This window comes from Microcebus murinus, chromosome 10, assembly GCF_040939455.1.
Source record: "Microcebus murinus isolate Inina chromosome 10, M.murinus_Inina_mat1.0, whole genome shotgun sequence".
In the NCBI taxonomy this organism is placed as follows: Eukaryota; Metazoa; Chordata; class Mammalia; order Primates; family Cheirogaleidae; genus Microcebus; species Microcebus murinus.
Window position 1 is genome coordinate 49,618,597 of NC_134113.1, and position 18,939 is coordinate 49,637,535.

Consider the following 18,939-nt stretch of genomic DNA (forward strand, 5'->3'; position numbering starts at 1 on the left):
TAAAGTTTTATTTTGGTTACAGTTTCAGAGCAGGACAGATGAGAAAAATGCTAAGATTAATGAGGAAATATAACTCTTTAACAAATAACATCTGTTCAAAAGTAACCTTAGAGAATTCAATTTTTTTCAAGTGTAAAAGCACTAAGACACTAAAGCTTCTTTTCACAAAGTATAAATTGAATGCAGTGTTTCTGGGGGACAGAAAGAGTAGTATATTTTTCATATCTTGCAGATACAGGTGCAAAAATAAGAGAAACTTGTGGAAAACAAGTGATACAAATAATAAATTAAGAGATCACAGAAGTTGGAACATTTTTGAATTAATGTTTTCTTTAAACTTACATGAAATTATTTCCTAGACAATTCCTCCACATTTTTAAAATTTATTCATTCACAATAGGAAAATACTAAAGAAATTCTAAAACTAACATTGTTACATTCAGTATTTATCACAAAGTTTTTGTTCTGCAACACATGTATGCCTTCTTAATTCTCTTTGATACTAGCCCAACCAGCCCCGTCTCTGTTAAATTCTGCTTGTCAGGATTTCTAGTTCATCTCATTTGTTTCAACTAAGTGCCCTGCTCTTTTCTTTACATTCAAAGCAACAATATAGGAATATAAAATTACTGAAATCCTATTTTACTGAGGAGCTTTATTTTAATTTCAGATAATTTTGAATAATTTGTGTTCTTTATATCTGACCTGGTTTGGTAAATAAACAATTAGAACATATGGTTAATGCTTTATTTTTACTATTTTCTTATTTTTGTGTGTCTTATTTGAAGTATTTTTAATTTGTTAAGTTGACAAGATACATGATATAAGATGTAAACACATTGTGATTTTTTACATAAAAAAATTCAATGACTACCTTGAAATATTCTCCAATGACTAATTAAAGTATTTCAAATTTTATTTTCAGAGTTACTTTAACCTAAAGTAACTCACATATGATGGTACAGGCTCCTCATGCCCCCAATAGTCCTTCTCTTCTTCCATAATTAAAAAACTTTTGAGTTTTTAGTTAGATTCATGGATGCCCAGAGTAAGAACGCCCTTTTCTAGCCTCCATTGTATCTTTATGTGACATAGCAACAATTTTTAAGCAAAATCTTTCTTTAAAAATAGCTGGTCCACACTTTTTGCTCCTTTCTTGGTTCATTTTCCCTTCCTGCCTAGTAGAATATAGGTAGAACAGCAAACTTGGACCATGAGAAGACTTTGGGAATGGAAATCTATGCATTGCATTCAGAACAATGAGAGGATGAATCTGGTTCCCAAGGACTTTATGGAACAGATCTCCCCTGCTGGCATTGTACTTCCCATTTTGGAATTTTACTCAAGATGTAAATAAACTATTCCCTCATTTAAATCATTGTTATTTTGGATTTCTGTTACTGGCAACTGGACATTGCCACATCTGATCCATGGTATTGTACCAGCTAATTTCCTTGGACATGAGTGCCAAATCCTAAGTTCCTTTTCTAGCATGTATAAAATGTCCTATTAAAAGTTTCAATATAGATATAAACATTTTTGCACACTATCTATAAGCTTTATAATGGCAATGACAATAAAGTGATATTTATATCTGATATTGAAGTTACTACTGCCAGCTACAGAAAAAACAGCAAATGTATTTATTGAAAAAATTTCCTTTGACCTGCTCAGGGAAGTTAAACTTTGCACATGACATTCCAATCAGATATGAGTTTTAAAGTCACTTTGTTATCAACTGGCCAATAATTTATCTCCATCATAATCTTTGAGAAAAAAAACAAGATATATATGAATAAATTAAATAATTAGGTCCCAAAACATGTTATGAGAAACAAATAGTATGGTTAGTTGAACCATTTATTTATTTAATGAATATTTATTAAACTTTCTTTTTCCTCTGCTGATTTATTCATATTCATGTAAATAAGACAGGTCACTGCCACAGTATTGCATTTTTTTTTTTTTTTTTTTTTGAGACAGAGTCTCGCTTTGTTGCACAGGCTAGAGTGAGTGCCGTGGCGTCAGCCTAGCTCACAGCAACCTCAAACTCCTGGGCTCAAGCAATCCTTCTGCCTCAGCCTCCCGAGTAGCTGGGACTACAGGCATGCGCCACCACGCCCGGCTAATTTTATATATATATATTAGTTGGCCAATTAATTTCTTTCTATTTATAGTAGAGACGGGGTCTCACTCTTGCTCAGGCTGGTTTCGAACTCCTGACCTCGAGCAATCTGCCCGCCTCGGCCTCCCAGAGTGCTAGGATTACAGGCTTGAGCCACCGCGCCCGGCCTGCATTTTTATATTTAAAGAGAAACAATTGTTTCATTATTCTACCACAAATTATTATAGCTTGCCCTTTATAACTTATAACTAAAAATAAATCAGCTTCATCGAGATCTGCTGAAAGCCTAATGTAATAATATATTACTATTTAAACTATTCAGATTCACTGATTGAATGAAAATTGTAATAGTTATGTTACCCTTTCATAACTGTAGATAATTTAATGTATTAATGTATTTAACAAGTGTGTAAAGGTATAGACATGCATCATTCTCTTGAACTCAGTGTTATAGTTGATTAAATTACAAAGGCTATGCATTAAGAAAGACAATATTCCCTCCCTTACACATAATGTTCAAGTTATATAATGACTGACCAGGGTATTTCACCAGAATTTAGATTGAAACAAAAAAGATGGAGGCTAGAGGGCAGAATGAGGAATTTGACTATGAGAGAGTAAATGTTAAGGCTGTAACTAAAGAAGACATAAGCAAACAAAGATCCAAGTCAAGACATTAACAAAGGCAGGATAGATCTGGCAAGTACCTTGGACTCTGATTAGAAATCAGGTAGATCAGTTATCTGGGAGGAATTGAAGCCATGCTAAAAGATAGAGACCAAAGATGAGAGATTGTGGGCAACGTAAGGTCAGAAACTCAAGCCAACAAACCTAGCAGCAAGGGCTCAGATTCCAAGTAGAAGGCTTTGGGTAATAGGCATGAGTAATCAATAGTAAAAATGGGGTTTGTGATTGAGCTAAAGATTCAGTAAGCCTGGGGCTATCTGTATGTTTAGCCTAGGGCTAGAATTTGTCTCACAGTAAGAACTGTCATGAAATTTCAGATACCCTTGGCTGGGAAGAAGGAGTAAGAGTATAAAGAATAAGGCATTTCTTGATATAGGGACCCAAATTCTAGGCATGTTAGACTTTTTTGGGCTAGTTTATGTGCATTAGAGAGACATTTGGTTTCAAATGTGAGAATACCGAGTTTTGCTCTTTAGGCTCTAGATCTGAAAGGAAAATCCTTCAACCCAAGAGGTTGAATCACTTTGGGTCATAATAGCCACTACTATGAGAAAAAAGCAATCAGGATGCAAGAATAAGCAGTATTGTATGAGCTTCTTACATCAGCACACAGAGATGCTCAAATCTTTTACAGACACTGAACTACTCGTTTACACCAAAATCTGTTTGTCTTGATGTAGGATTGACATGTACCAGAGTTTCCATAGAAATTTCTTTCTTACTCAATTTTACTTACTCTTGCAATTTCATCATTATTAAAACATAAAAAAGTACTAGTTTCTAAATTTAGATTGATTAAAAAGGCAGAACAATGATTTTTCTATCCACATGTAGTTAAATTATAAAGTCTAATTAATGAATATATATGTGGTTATTAATAAACATCAACTCATTCTGCAATATTTAACATAGAAAAATAGTCAAGTTTGAATAAGTAACATAAAGAGATAATACTACAAGAAAGTCAACATAAAAGATTTCTAAAATAAAAGAGAAGAAATCTAAAGTAAAGGGGTAAAATTACAAATGAGCTTTGGACAAGCTGTAAGTACTCCAGGCAATGAAGGATGATTGAAGACTTGAATTAAAAACAGATTCAACCAACAAGAAACATATTTTGTGAAGAAGGACAGATGTAATGGCTTGAGGGGAAGAAAGAAAGTAAGCAATGGAGCGGTGAACAGGAAAGAGTGACTCAGCTACACAGTCACAGAGAGATGATCAAGAGAAGATGAGGTTGGAAAGTACAAAATGAATGAACAGAGACTTACACTTCACAAGTCAAGCAGGAAATTTCAAATTAGTTTCAGAGTTTCATTAGACATAGGGAAATGGTAGCTGATAGATACATAATTCACATCTCCCATTCTTAAACTTTCTGAGGTAGGAAGAGGGGAATTTGCAGGGAAATAAACTAAGGAGAAAGCCAAAGAAATTAGCACCTGTCTACACATAAGAAACCCCAAGTAGGAAAAGATTTCAAGCAAGGGACAAAACATCAATAACTGAATTTAGTATCTGCAGTATGCAAAGTACTGTGGTATGGGCGAACGGCTCTAGGTTCATGCTTTGACTCCACCTCTTACAAGATCATCTCATGTAAGCTCTTGGCTTCTTTGAGCAAAAAGATCTTTATTTATAAAGTGTGGTTAGAACATATATTTAATAAAATATCATCAAGCCTAAATCTAATAAATTGGGCTACTTATACTATGTAAAATGATGCTTGTTATTATTGAAAAATAAAAGCAGGTATTTATTTTAAAATATTTTTAAGCAGAAGAAACTACTTGGAGAAGTTGAGTTTCTAAGCCCAGGGGGAAATAGGTATAGAGCAGACATTCACCCACGCGATCCAGCTACAGAATCCATGATTCTAAAATACTTGGTTATACTGCCTCAGTCCTTGATTCCAGGGAATTAAAAAATACCTAGTTGAGGGGAAAATATGTGGAATCCTGAATAATAAGACAAGAAAAAACATCACAAAGGAGCTCATGATCCCATGGTAGATTAGTGCTAGAGATAGGGAGGGTTATGCCCACCACTCAGAAGTAACGACCACCTGATTTTCATCATGTCAAGACTACACACAACAAAGGAGAGTTAATATGGAAAGAGCAAAACAAGGCGCCGTTAGGGAAGGAGAATAGGGTCTGGGTAGAAAAAATTAAATGACTAAAATAGAGAGTCTTTATGGAGGGTTCTCAAGTGAAGCAGCCCTAGACAACGAAAGGCAGTGGCCCAGAAAGAAATAACGGCTGCAAATGTTTATTCATTCAACATATAGAATGTAAGCAATTATATTAAAACAACTCATTAGTCACTATTTGAGCATTGGTGCAAATGACTGAAATAAATATACTAACCAGAAACCAAAATTCAATAAAAACCATATGCCAAATAAATAAAACAATTTTTTAAAAAAAATAATGGACAAAAAAAAATACTACTACTAGATAAGCGCAGAGACTCTTGTGCCAGCTTGATTTTGCAACCCCAAATGAGCTGCTGAATCTCCATTCATGTAAATTTGTGTGTCACAAATATAGTTTTCATTCCACAGACAAGCCAATATGCCTAAGACCAATGGCATAGGCAGCACTTTCAAACTGTTTTACAAACTTGGGGTACACATAAGGTCACTTCTTTTTTATTTTCCCGATTAATTGCTTAAGCCCGTACCTGCCATTTTAGAAATAATATCAAAATCTCCCTTTGGGCTCCACCTTTCTATGAATTCTCCCAGCAGAAAAGAGGTTCATTCTGCATTCTGCACTGCTACATGGTATTGCTGTTGAAAGTTGGTCCTATGGTCTATCAGATAGTGCATGTCCACTGGTGACATGTACACCCCTACTTAGGCCACGCAGATCAAGAAGGAAGTATGAACTCACTCAACGGGGGATAAACCCTATTGAAGTTGTCCCACAGTTGGTTCCCTGGGTCACATAGGTTTGTTTTCATTCTTTACCACGTTAAAGACTGAAGACACAGAATCAGTGTCTTTTTTCCATCCCTAAAGATCTGGGACTGTTTTGCTTTGAAACCCCTCAAATCCAAAAGTTCTGATTACGTCATTTTCCCCCTGACAAGGGGGCTTCTCAAAAATTTCCCTAAGGAAGGATACCTTCAATGTCTCCTGGTCATTACCACCTTCCACTCCCTTATACACACACTTTTAAAAGACCAACTTCAGTGTTCCTAAGGTGATTCATTGGCCTAAAGAAACTCCCTAAGTGACTGTAAGATAATCACTTGCAATTTCTCTACTGAGTCTATGTTGTTCTTGAAATTAAGTGTAAGCACAGTTAGTTTATCTTATACTTAATGCCAAACAATCCTCATCTGTGTGTACCCATGCTAAGTATGTTGAGGGATTTCTCCATTCAGTTCTAGTCGCATTCAGGATAGCATCGGTGGCTTCTTGAAGCCCCACATAATCTGCCTTTCTGAATGTTATCTCATACCATGCAATCCAATGCCCCGGTAACATCAACCTTCTTTTCCTTCCCTGAATATATCAAGCTCTTCCTGTTCATCCTTGGACCTGATGCTCCCTCTGAAGACTTTCCCATGACTCTTCAAATGCCTGGTTCTGTACAACGCTTCACTTCTCAGTTTCAAGGTCACCAACTCAGAAGAGTCCTTCCCTGAATTCCCTCTCTATAGCCACTCTTTAAATGCATCACTCTATTTATTTCTTCTGTAATACTTACCACTACTAAAATTTATCTTTTTGTGTTTACTTGTTTATATGTGCCCACCCCTACTAGAAGAGTCCTTCTCTGTTTGATTCATTTCTGCGTATCCACCTCCCAGAATAATTCCTGACACATAGAGGGCACTCACAAATATTTCATAAATGAAATGTAATGCAAAGTATAACATTTTTATGTTTCTTTATTTGTAAGTTGGACACAACATCCATGCTGTGAGAATCAAATAAGAAAATAGTCTATCAGAGCCCTCTATACAGCCCTCTATACAGTACAAATGTGTAATTAGGGGTACATAAAATATTAGAAAGAGAGAATTGATCAGTTCTTACCTACCAGACTATGAACTCTGAGGGCAGAAACCATGTCTATTCCCTTTATCACTGTTTATCCCATGCTTAGCTTAGCGTCTGCCATGTAAATAAATATGTGTTGAATGAACAAGTCTATCCATCAACGATCACAGCATCTCTCTGCCACCAGAGAGACATCTGTCTACAAGGAATAAATTCAATTGTACTCCTTCGCAAGGAGTAACATCAACATTACATCTTCCATTCTTCATTTGTTCATTCCTATGAATTATTGGGTACCTACCATGTGCCATGCACGGTGCTAGATGCTGAGGATAAAATAATAAAAACCAACCAACCAACAATGTTCTTTCTCTCATGGGATCTCAGGGTAGAATGAGAAAGGCATTAATAATATAATTATAGAAATAAATGTATATAGTTACAACTGAGATGAGTGTGAGAGAATGGATTTGAATTACTTTGGAAATTATAATGCTTTACTATTTAAACCAGATGTTATAAAGTTTCTCAGAGAGAACATAAATTTTGGTCATTAAAGAAAATAATTTTCTAAAGAGATAGCTTTAGAAATAAACTAAATAAATTAGTATTTTTGGCTTATCCACATAGGCTTATAAAATTAAATTAACTACAGAACAATTTGTATGTTCAAATATTTGTTTTCAGGAGAAATTTCCTCTCTCTTTATCCTTAAGTGGATCAGTTGCCTTTAAAGTCACCTATATTTGGAATGTCTCTTCATGCTGCCAAAATGAGTATTTCCTCTCCTGAATTACTTTTGTCTCACTGAATTCCTTTGACATGAGAAGGATTGGGTAATAACTTATTTATTTATTATTTATTTAAACCATCAGCCTACAAGAAACAAAAAGTACTATTTTATAGTACCTTGTATAGTTAGAAATATTCTCCTTACATGGTACATTAGAAATTATCTCAAAAGTATCCCAGGTGATTCGAATGTTATTTTGGATATACTGCTAGTTTTTCTGTGTTGATTTTCATTCCTATGTCTCGAATGTACATTCAATAATCTCAGCCAATTCTATAAGATTTCTAAGAAATTCTTAAATCAGATTGGACTTTGAGAAAAAAAATCCATTGTGGATATCCTTATGTGATAAACTTTTTAGTTGTATCCTTTGTAGTTTACATGAGAGCTTTAGTTTGTGTCTTTTTTTCACTTGGAAACTTCTTATTATATGTAAAGCCTAATACAAGTAGAAATTCAAAATTTATACTCAGGAATTAAAAGAAGAGGTAATATTTAAAAATTCAAAATTTAAACTATTCAAACATTACAGATTCATTGAATACATTTTTGGGAATTAAAACCAAAGAAAACTTGACTTTTACCTGGTTTACAAGTAATTACTAGAATATTTTATACAGTTTAAGATATTACCATCAGAGTATCTTATATTTTTAGGCACGGAGTATAAATATATTCCTCCATTTGTGAGCATACTTTGTGTGTTCATGTTTGTATAAACTAGCATCTACAGTTTTACTGATAATACTTTCAGATCAATTCTTGATACATTTATCAAGTCTGTAAATAATGTAAGAGTCCTTGCTCATTTGCTCTCAACCTCTTTCTTTCTCCTTTTCATTTGTCTGCTTTCTCTTTTCTTTCTTTCCTCCTTCCCTTCCTTCCTTCTCTCTCCCTCCACCCCTTCCCTCCCTTCTTTTCTTCCTTCTTCTTTCCTTCCTTCTGCCCTTCAGCCCTACTTTCCATTGGTCCTTCCTTAAGATTTTTTCTATCAACAGTACATTCACATACATCTATTTATGCACAATAATTTAACTCCTCCATAGGGGCTTTCCCTAATTTTTTGCTATTTCTAACATTTTTTCGATTATAACATTTATACATCATTTGTCATCATGCAAATATTTCTGTAAGATAAATTTCCAGAAGTGGAATATCTAGTTCAGAGAGTAAATACATTTGAAATGTTATAGATTTTGTTTTCCATAGTTGTAGTGATATATCATCTCACAGACAAAAAAAATGGGTGCCTGACCCCCACAGGCCCACCAGCAGAGTATAATCAAGCTTGTGGATTTGTGTCAATCTAATGGATGAAAAGGGTACCTAGCAGAGTTTTATTTAACTTTTTTCTTAGTGTAAGTGATATTGAACATCTTTTCTTAAGCTTTTAAACCACTCATATGTCCTTTTCTGTAAAACCGTCCATTAACATCCTTAACACTGCTCATATTTTATGCCCACTTTTTTATTGGGTTGTTGATCTCCTTCTCATTGATTTCTAGGATCACTTCATTATATATATTAGGAAAATTATATCTTTTTTGCCTGTAATATGATTTGTAAATATTCTTTCTTAGTTTTTTGTTTACATTTTGACTTTTCCATCCAGAAGTTTTTATTTTTGCTGTACTTTAATTTACAAATCTTTTCTTTCGAGCTCCTACATGGAGCTCCAGAACAAAGACTGTGCATTAGAGAAGTCTCACCTCGGTGAGAAAGGGCCAGGCTTTAATTCCCTGCCATATTAAGTATCTGGCTTGAGTTGCAGGAGAGAACTTGTCCTTGCCACCAATGCTGTGGCCCATTCTGAAGGCACGGCAGCTTGAGGCTGTAGCTAACTGCACACCTCTTGGCAGGTTTGCTGTTGAAGCGGTATCGGAGTGAAAGATCTCCATGGCTGCCACACACATTTTATCTTATTTACAAAAGTGCATAGACCTTAAGTGTACACAGTATAACAAGTCTGACAAATTTATAAATCCATTTAGCCCGTCCTAAACAAGGTTTAGAATATTTCCTTTTACAATAAAAAGTTCCCTCTGGCCCTTGGATCCAATCAACCCCCTTCCCTCTGCCCACCCCTTTCCCCAAACCCCTCCCCCATATGCACATCCACACTGAGGCAACCACTGTTCTGATTTGTATTACCATAGTTTATTTCGCCTGCTTTGAACTTCATATCCACACATGTTCTGTTTTGTTTCTGGCTTCTCTCATGCAATACAATGTTTTTTATATTCATACATGCTGTTGAATATATCAGGAGTTTTAAATTTCTTTATTCCATTGTATGAATATATCACCATTTTTTTATCCATCTTCCTTTTATGGACATTGGCTTGTTTCCAGTTGTTGATTATTATAAAGTTATTCTGAATATGTTTTGTATAAGGTTTGTGTGTGTGTGTGTGTGTGTGTGTGTGTGTGTGTGTGTGTGGACATGCATTTTCATTAACCTTTGGTAAGTATCTAGGAATGGAAATACTGAGTCATACAGTAAGTGCATGTTAAATTTATGAGAAACTGATAGTTTCCCAAATCATTTGTATCATTTTGCACACAAACACCTGGCTGTGATGGGGTTGGTATTTAATTGAATCTATATACCAATTTGGGGTGAATTGACATCTTATTGAATCCTCTGGTCAATGAACATCACATAACTCCCATTTTTTAAGTCTTTTTAATTTTCTATCAGAAATGTTTGTTAACAGTGTAGAGAATGTGTAATTACTTGTTAAATATATTCTTAAATTATTTCATATTTTTGTGCTCTTGTAAATAATATTTTTAATTTTTCATTGTTTATTCATTGCTAGCATGTAGAAATAAACTTTTGTACATTGACCTTGTAGTCTGTGAACTGCCTAAAATCATTTATTAGTTCTAGCTATTTGTTTTGTTTGTAGAATCATTTGTATTTTCTATGTATTTCATCATGTTGTCTTCCAGAGATAAAAAATGTAATTTCTTCCTTTCCAACATTATGCATTTATATGTAATTTCTTTTCCTTGCTTTATCTCACTGGCAGGGACCTCTAGTACCACAGAAGTGGAGGGAGCAAACATTATCACCTTGTTTCTAATCTTTTTGGGAAAGCTGTTCAATATTTCACCATTAAATTTCCTCTTCATTATGGATCACACTTTCTTGCTTCATTGAATGTCTTATTTTTAAAAATTCCTTTCCCAACATTATATATAAAATACCAGTGTTGTTTTGTGTTATTTATTTGCCAAACGAAACAAGCCCTTTTCTTATTTGGCTCTTTATTCTGACTCTTTCTAGGGTTTGAGTTGAGCTGAGCCTGGGACACAGCTTTTGTTAGATTGATTTCACCTACCTTTAGAATGGGGGAGTTACTATGGCTGTCTTCTTAATTATAGAAAACCCATTTCAGCCCAGAACAGCGGCATGTGCCTGTAGTCTCAGCTATTCAGGAGGCTGAGGTGGGAGGATCACTTGAGGCCAGGAGTTTGAAGCTGCAATGAGCTATGATTGTGCAACTGCACTCCAGCCTGGGCAACAGAGTGAGAATATCTATGGAAAAAACAAAAAAAAAAGAAGGCCGGGCGTGGTGGCTCACGCCTGTAATCCTAGCACTCTGGGAGGCCCAGGCGGGCGGATTGCTCAAGGTCAGGAGTTCGAAACCAGCCTGAGCAAGAGCAAGACCTCGTCTCTACTATAAATAAAAAAGAAATTAATTGGCCAACTAATATACATAGAAAAAATTAGCTGGGCATAGTGGTGCATGCCTGTAGTCCCAGCTACTCGGGAGGCTGAGGCAGGAGAATCACTTGAGCCCAGGAGTTTGAGGTTGCTGTGAGCTACGCTGATGCCACGGCACTCACTCTAGCCTGGCAACAAAGTGAGACTCTGTCTCAAAAAAAAAAAAAGAAGTTCATTTCACCCAAGTACTCAGTCCATCAAGCCTTCCTTACATCCAAGACTCATTGTTAATTCCATATAAAAGTATAATTTTTATTTTTTCCCAGATAAATATTCTTATTAGTATAAGCATGTGAAAATCTTTCATATTCTTTCTATCCTAAACCACTAGGTCATTTTATTGTTTTTCTTGCCTTGTGTGTGTGTGTGTGTGTGTGTGTGTGTGTGTGTGTGTGTGTGTGTGCATATGAGTTTATAAATCTTCAAATATTCAGGAGAGTTCAATTTTGTTCTAGTGGTAATCTTTGTTGTCATTTATTGTATTTTCTTCGTTGTGTATTGTTACTTGTCCAGGTTTTAATTTATCTTCATTTCTCTGAAGATTTTTCTTTTGTTTTTAGCATTTACCCTAAGATCTGCTATCTCAGGTTTTGCCTCCTCCTCCTTTTGTCTTGTCATATTTTTCCTATGTTCTTTCTTAATCCATTTCTTTTTTATATTGCTCCTTCAAAGAAATTATTGCATTACAAAAAAATTTAAAAGTGTTTCTCACAATTTTTGTCTTCTTTATGGCCACCTTTTGGTAGTCTGTAGATAAATTTTGCTGTTGTCTTCCACATGTTCATCTTATCATATCTTTGTAATGAGGCTAAGCCAGTATCCTTTATTACTCATTATTGAATGAGATGAATTTCCTGGACTAGCTATTTGCAAGAAATTCTTGGTTAGGAGGTAGAGGCCAAGATAATCTTTCAAGCTCTATAACTCAAAGATTCTCTCTTCTGCTTCCTACAAATACAGCATATCATTGTTCATGATGGTTTGTTTAGCCCCAAACCAGGTTCACCAGTGTTTCTGCTGGCATTCTTGTTTACTTAACCTCTTACACCCTTGAAAACAAGCAGTGTAACGTTTTCCCTTTAGAAAAAGCATTTTTTCCGCTGCTTTTGAGATCTGCATTGTTGAACATTTTGCCACTTTTTTTACTTCCTACCATGCAACTCTGTTTAGGTCTCAGCTGCTCTTGGTAGCTCATACATGTACGTAAATTTGCTTATTATGTTGTTTGCAAGCTTTTTAAAATCATCATTTTCCTTACTGCTTTTGTACGATTTCCAAGAGAAGGGGGGAAATGCCCCCTTGCACAACCAGGTTCATGTCAGAAGTCACCTAAAGGTGTTTCGGCAGAGACCTAAGTTCTAACTTATGTCTTATAAGACATAGTGTTTTATCTACTCACCTGGATAATATGAACCACAATTATAAACACAGTAGTCAAGAACTGAACATGATGTTTGCTGATTTGTCTCATCAAAGAACACGTGGAATGTTCCCCAATAGCTCCTACAAAGAGAAATTCTATTCAACTGCAATTACTAGAGCAATTCAGCTATCAAAATACTTGATTTGACATCTGGAAAGGGATTTTGTGCTAAAATAACAATTCTAAAACTCCAGAAACCATCAGAGAAATCTGTAGGGTAGCCTTCATGCCTAGAGCACTAAGGCATGAAGAAGAATGCCTGGTAGAGTTACATGAGCTGTGAAAGGGTTATAAGTGCAAGGATATATTGCACTGTGAAATTAGAGTAGGCATTGAAGCTGAAGGATGGCTTCTAGTGAGTTTTCTTTTGGGAACAGTAAGAAATCATCAGAACAAAGGTCACAGAAATATTTTATGAAGCCAACCACATTCAGCTTTTTGTGGCTATGGAACTGATCAAGTCAGTTGTCCATTGAAGACTGACAGCATGGGGGCATGGACCAAAAAGAAAAAGTAAAGCAGAAACACACAAGGAAATAAATATGTATAGTCATAGTATTTTATAAAATTATTTGTTTTTAATATACCTTGAAAATGCAGAATGAAGAAGGATAATGAGGAGGCTTGCCTTCATCCTCTTCCCTTGTTTTATCTGGCTCCATATAATGTATTTCTCCCCAACTTTTTTCCTCACATGTAGAAAATGATGTTTGTGTCACACTAAAGTAGACTGGAGAGGATTAGGTGCATTAGTGAAAAAAATGAAACTTTCATTAAATAATTATGAGAAGAAAAACAAAATACAACTACTAGGAAAGATATTAAATATTTAATTTATTTAATGTTTCAAAATAAAGTATTGTCAAAATTTTAATGAGAAAATTGAGCTTGCTTTTCTGGCCATAATACTTTAATAGTGGGTTTTTTGTGTGTAATACCTATACACACTTCCTGGATAAGCTGATGATTAAAGGAATAATAGGTAAAGTGTTTGTGACAGTGTCTAGCAAATAGTAAATGTTTAGCAAATATTAAAATATTTAAATGCACATAGAATTTTGTGGGAAATTTTTAAATCTTTTTTATAGTCATTCAAAGTTACAGGAGTTGAAATTATGTTTGAAGAAGCTGACAATTCTTCCTAGTGTTCTTGAAAAATTCCATGTTAAAACTTTATCATGATAATGGAAATCATTCTTGTATTTAGCAAATTTTTAAAATCAGGTAAGTAAAAATAATCATGAAGCTCTAATTTACAAACCATACATTGTTAGAGCAATCATCTTGCACCTCACTTGAATACCCAAAGCCAAATAAGTCACTCAGAACAATCTCACAGAAGCAAAGACAGAGATCTGGAGTCTCCATCTGAAGCTATACCCACTCTAACCCTTTATTAGCCACACTTATGGGCACCTGGAATATAAGCTTTTTCTGTAGGTACATAGGTTCTTGGTACAGTGGCACATCCTGCAATTTCTTGCTGAAGTAGATATCCAGGTGGTTGAGCAAATCTTTGCCAGTGCTCAACACATTCAGGAAAAGCAACTAGTGACAGATGTCACTCATCATACTTTCCACCTTTGGTGATTTCAATACATACCATGAAACTCTACCAAGGTGTGACTATAAGGAATCCTATGTGAGGCTGCTCATGACACCGTTGACTGTTCTAGAGGTTCTGGTTGCTTGGAAGGTTGAGGGGATCATTATCTTGCTGCATACCAGTGTATTCCAGCACACTGGTTGGGAAACTCTGAAATAATGTGTTATCTCTCAGGTAATGTTTTCAGTTGAATTGAGGCCCTTAAGTCCTTAACAACATAAAATGAGTAATTATAGCAGCTATCTATACAAGCCATATAGATGAATACTTTTAGTGTCATTGGGAAGAAATTGGGGAGTGGTTTTAGAGAATGCAGGCAAATGGAAGAAGTTATAGTTCAAGTTTCTAAAGGAGCCAAGTTTGATTCTAGATCCTAGTGGTATAATGACCAAATGTTTTCATTTTTGTGTCTCAATTCCCTACACATATTAATACTTAATATATACTACACATTAAGAAATGCACTTTATTCTGTATCAATAGTTCTCAAACTTTCCATCTCAGGACCCCTTTACACTCTTAAAAACTATTTAAGACCTCAAAGAGCTTTTGTTGTGGGGTTATGTCTGTCAATATTCACATCATTAGACATTGAAACTGAACTGAAGTGTTTTAAAATAATGATTTATCCATTTAAAATAGCAATAAACCTATTACATGTCAAAATACATTATATATTTAGCAAATATAAATTTTGTCAATAAAAAAATTTAGTGAGGAGAATTGCTTTATTTTATATTTTTGTAACTCTTTTTAATATCTGGGAGATATATAAATAATATTTTATTATATATATTAGCCTTAATATATTTTGTTAGCCCTATATATATTAGTGCTAATAAAATACAGCTGGATTTCTATATCTGCTTCTGCACTGAATCTGGTGTGGCAGCATACAACATGTAGCCTTTGGGAAACTCATGAAAGAATTAAAATTAAAAAAGCAATTAGACTTTTGTGGCCTTTGCTGAAGTGGCAGTGGCCAAAATGAAGTTCAATCCCTTTGTGATTTCTGACCAAAGCAAGAAACACAAAAGGCATTTCAATGCACCTTCCCACATTCACAGGAAGATTATGTCTTCCCCTCTTTCCAAAGAGCAGAGACAGAAGTACAATGTTCCATCTGTGCCCATCCGGAAGGATGATGAAGTTCAGGTTGTTCAGGGACACTAGAAACATCAGCAAATTGACAAAGTAGTCCAAGTTTACAGGAAGAAATAGGTCATCAACATTTAATGGGTGCAGCAGGAAAAGGCTAATGGTACAACTGTCCATGTGGGCATTCCCCCCAGCCAGGTGGTTGTCACCAGCCTTAAACTGGACAAAGACTACAGAAAGATTCTTGAACAGAAAATCAAATCTCACCAAGTAGGAAAGGAAAGGGGCAAATACAAGGAAGAAACAATTGAGAAGATGCAGAAATAAGGTAATTTTATATACAACTTTCATTAACAGCTGCTAAAATGAAGAGGGGGGAGGCAATTAACAACTTATTAGGAAAATAGATTAATTTCACAGACTCCCTGAAAGGGTTTGGGGGAGAACCAGGGATCCCTTGACCACTAATTGAGAATCAGTATACTATCCTAATTATTACATGGGTGCTGTGGCAAGAGTGATGACAAAGTTCCTAAACACTACTGATTTGTATCTGAAGACTGAGGTAGAAAATATGGCTTCTGGAAAGGTCTCTTTGGTGTTTTCTTCAGAAGAATAAGAAGTGTTTCAGCTGAAGCTGTTTACTCTCTCTAGTGTATACTTTTGGTTTGTAGTAGGAAATTCTTGCTAAATAGCAAACATGCAAGATAATGGTGACAAAATTAGTCACTTCCCAGAAGCATTAATTGATGAATTAAATTAAATAGAATAACTTTATTCAGAGAAATCAGATAAAAATCATTCTATTAAGAATTATATTAATAATGCTCCCTTGAAGACAACACAGTATAATAAAATAGAATGTTAAGAAATTAAGTGTTTAAAAAATGCTATTCCATTTACAAAATATGTTTCACAGGTTTTTCTCTCTTATTTTTTAAATTAACAAGTAAATATTGTATATATTTATGGTATACATGATGTTTTAAAATATGTACACATTGTGAAATGGCTAAATCAAGCTAATTAACATATGCATTACCTCCATACTTTTTTGTGGTGAGAACACTTAAGTAGATACTAAGTAGATACTTAATTGCTAAGTAGATACTCTCTTAGCAGTTTTCAAGCATACAATACATTGTTATTAACTATAGTCACTACGTTTTACTATAGATCTCTTGAACTTATTCCTCCTATTTAACTGAAATTTTGTGTCCTTTGAACCAATTCCTAATTCCCCTGCCCTGGTAACCACCATGCTACTCTCTACTTTTATGAGTTCAACTTTTTTAGATTCCACATATAAGTGAGATCATGTGGTATTTGTCTTTCTGTGCCTTGATTATTTCATTTAACATAATGTTCTCCAGGTTTTTCCATGTTGTAGTAAATGACAGGATTTCTTTCTTTTACTAAGGCTGAATAGTGTTCCATCACGTATAAATAGCACATTTTCTTTATCCATTATCTATTGATGGACATTTGGGTTGTTTCCACTTTTTGGCTATTGTGAATAATGGTGCAATGAACATGGGAGTGAAAATATCTCTTCAACATACTGCTTTAATTCCCTTTGGGTATATATCCAGTAGTAGGGTTGCTAGATAATATGGCAACTCTATTTTTAATTTTTTGAGGCACCTTCATACTATTTTCCATGATGGCTGTACCAATTTACATTCCCACCAACAGTGTACAAAGGTTTTTTTCCACATACTTTTCTCCACATACTTACCAACACTTACTGTGTTTTGTCTTTTTTTATGATGGTCATTCTAATAGGTGTGAAGGGATATCTCATTGTGGTTTTGATTTGCTTTTCCCTAAAGATTAGTGATGTTGAGCATATTTTCATATACCTATTAGCCTTTTAATGTCTTCCTTTGAGAAATGTCTATTCAGGTCCTTCGTCCATTTTGAAATTGAGTTTTTGTTGTTGTTGTTGTTATTGAGTTGTTTCAGTTTTGTATATATTTTGGATATTAACCCCTTATCAGATATATGTTGGGCAAATATTTTCTATAGGTTGTCTCTTCATTCTGTGGACTGTTTCCTTTGCTCTGTTCATGGGTTTTCTCATAGACTACTCCTGTAGTATATTTAAAATGCAAGTTCAATATGTATGTTAGTGTGGGAGGGGTATTCTCCTAAACCCCCAAATACAGCAAAAACAAGGTAGTTTTTAAAATAAATTATTTGTTACAACAGAGCTGAAGGGATTACTAATAGATTTAGCAGTTTTCCCAAACCAAAGTATGTTTTATAATATTTATTCTTGCTTATTTTTTTAAAAAAACATTATGATATATAACAACACAAAAGTCCCTAAAATTTATGGAATGTTTGAAGAGTATTTTTAAATATATATACGCAAGTAACAAAATCCAGGCCACAAGACAGTTTGAGGATGGAAACTTATACTCCAAACTCACACTGAAATAAAGATGCAAAAATCCTAAACAAAATGTTAACAAATAGTACAGATTATCTCAGAAACAATATTGAGTGAAAGAAGCAAGACACAAATACAGACATGTACAATTTCATTTACATAAAATTCAAAATAAGACTATATTATATCATATTATTTGGGAATGAATACATGTGGTAAAGCTATAAAGAAAATGAAAAAAATTACTATAAAATTTGAAATAACAGTAATTTCAGGAGCAGGGATTTGTGATTAGGGAGGGGTTCAAGGAGGAATTTTTTTTTTTTGGATGAAGGCTACGTTCTATCTTTTTAGATCTGTGGCCTCATAAAATAAGTTGGGGACTGTTCCCCACTTTTCTAACCTCTGAAAGAGTTTGTATAGACTTGAATTATTATTTTTCAAATGTCTTGTAGAACCAGCTATCAAAGCTATTCAGGCCTGAACTTTCCTATATGAAAAAATTTTAGGTTCTTGGTTCAATTAATTTAATGGCCACAGGCTTATGCAGTATAGTATTCAGGTGACATAATACCGTTAAATTATATTGATTATAATTTTCCATTTTATCTAAAGTTTCAATAATATTGGCATTAAACTGATGAAAATATTGTCATTTTTAAAATTTCTACAGCACCTGTAGTGAATTCCCTTTCCAATTATGATGTTAGTTATTTGTGACTGCATTATTTTCATCAGTCTAACCAAAGGCATGCCAGCTCTATTAGTATTTTCAACAAAACAACTTCTGGATTAGTAGATACTCTCTATTCTATTTTGGTTTAATATCATTAAGTTTTGTTTTAAGTTATTCTTTCCTTCATTCTTTTGATGTCCTATTTGATGTTAGTTTGATGTTCTTTCCCTAACTTCTTTAGATGGATGTGTAGCTACTTAATATACAGCCTTAGTTATTTTCTACCATAAATAATTGAGTATAATCTCCCTCTACATGCTGCTCCAAGTGCATCCCACAAGTTTTAATGTGTAGTATTGCTTAATATCATTCAAAATATTTTCAAAAT

At 34.4% G+C, this 18,939-nt stretch overlaps 1 pseudogene; it reads left to right on the plus strand.

Annotated features, from left to right (window-relative positions):
- Positions 1-15,369: 15,369 nt before the first annotated feature.
- On the plus strand, positions 15,370-15,807 carry LOC105861923 (large ribosomal subunit protein uL24 pseudogene; annotated as a pseudogene).
- Positions 15,808-18,939: the final 3,132 nt, after the last annotated feature.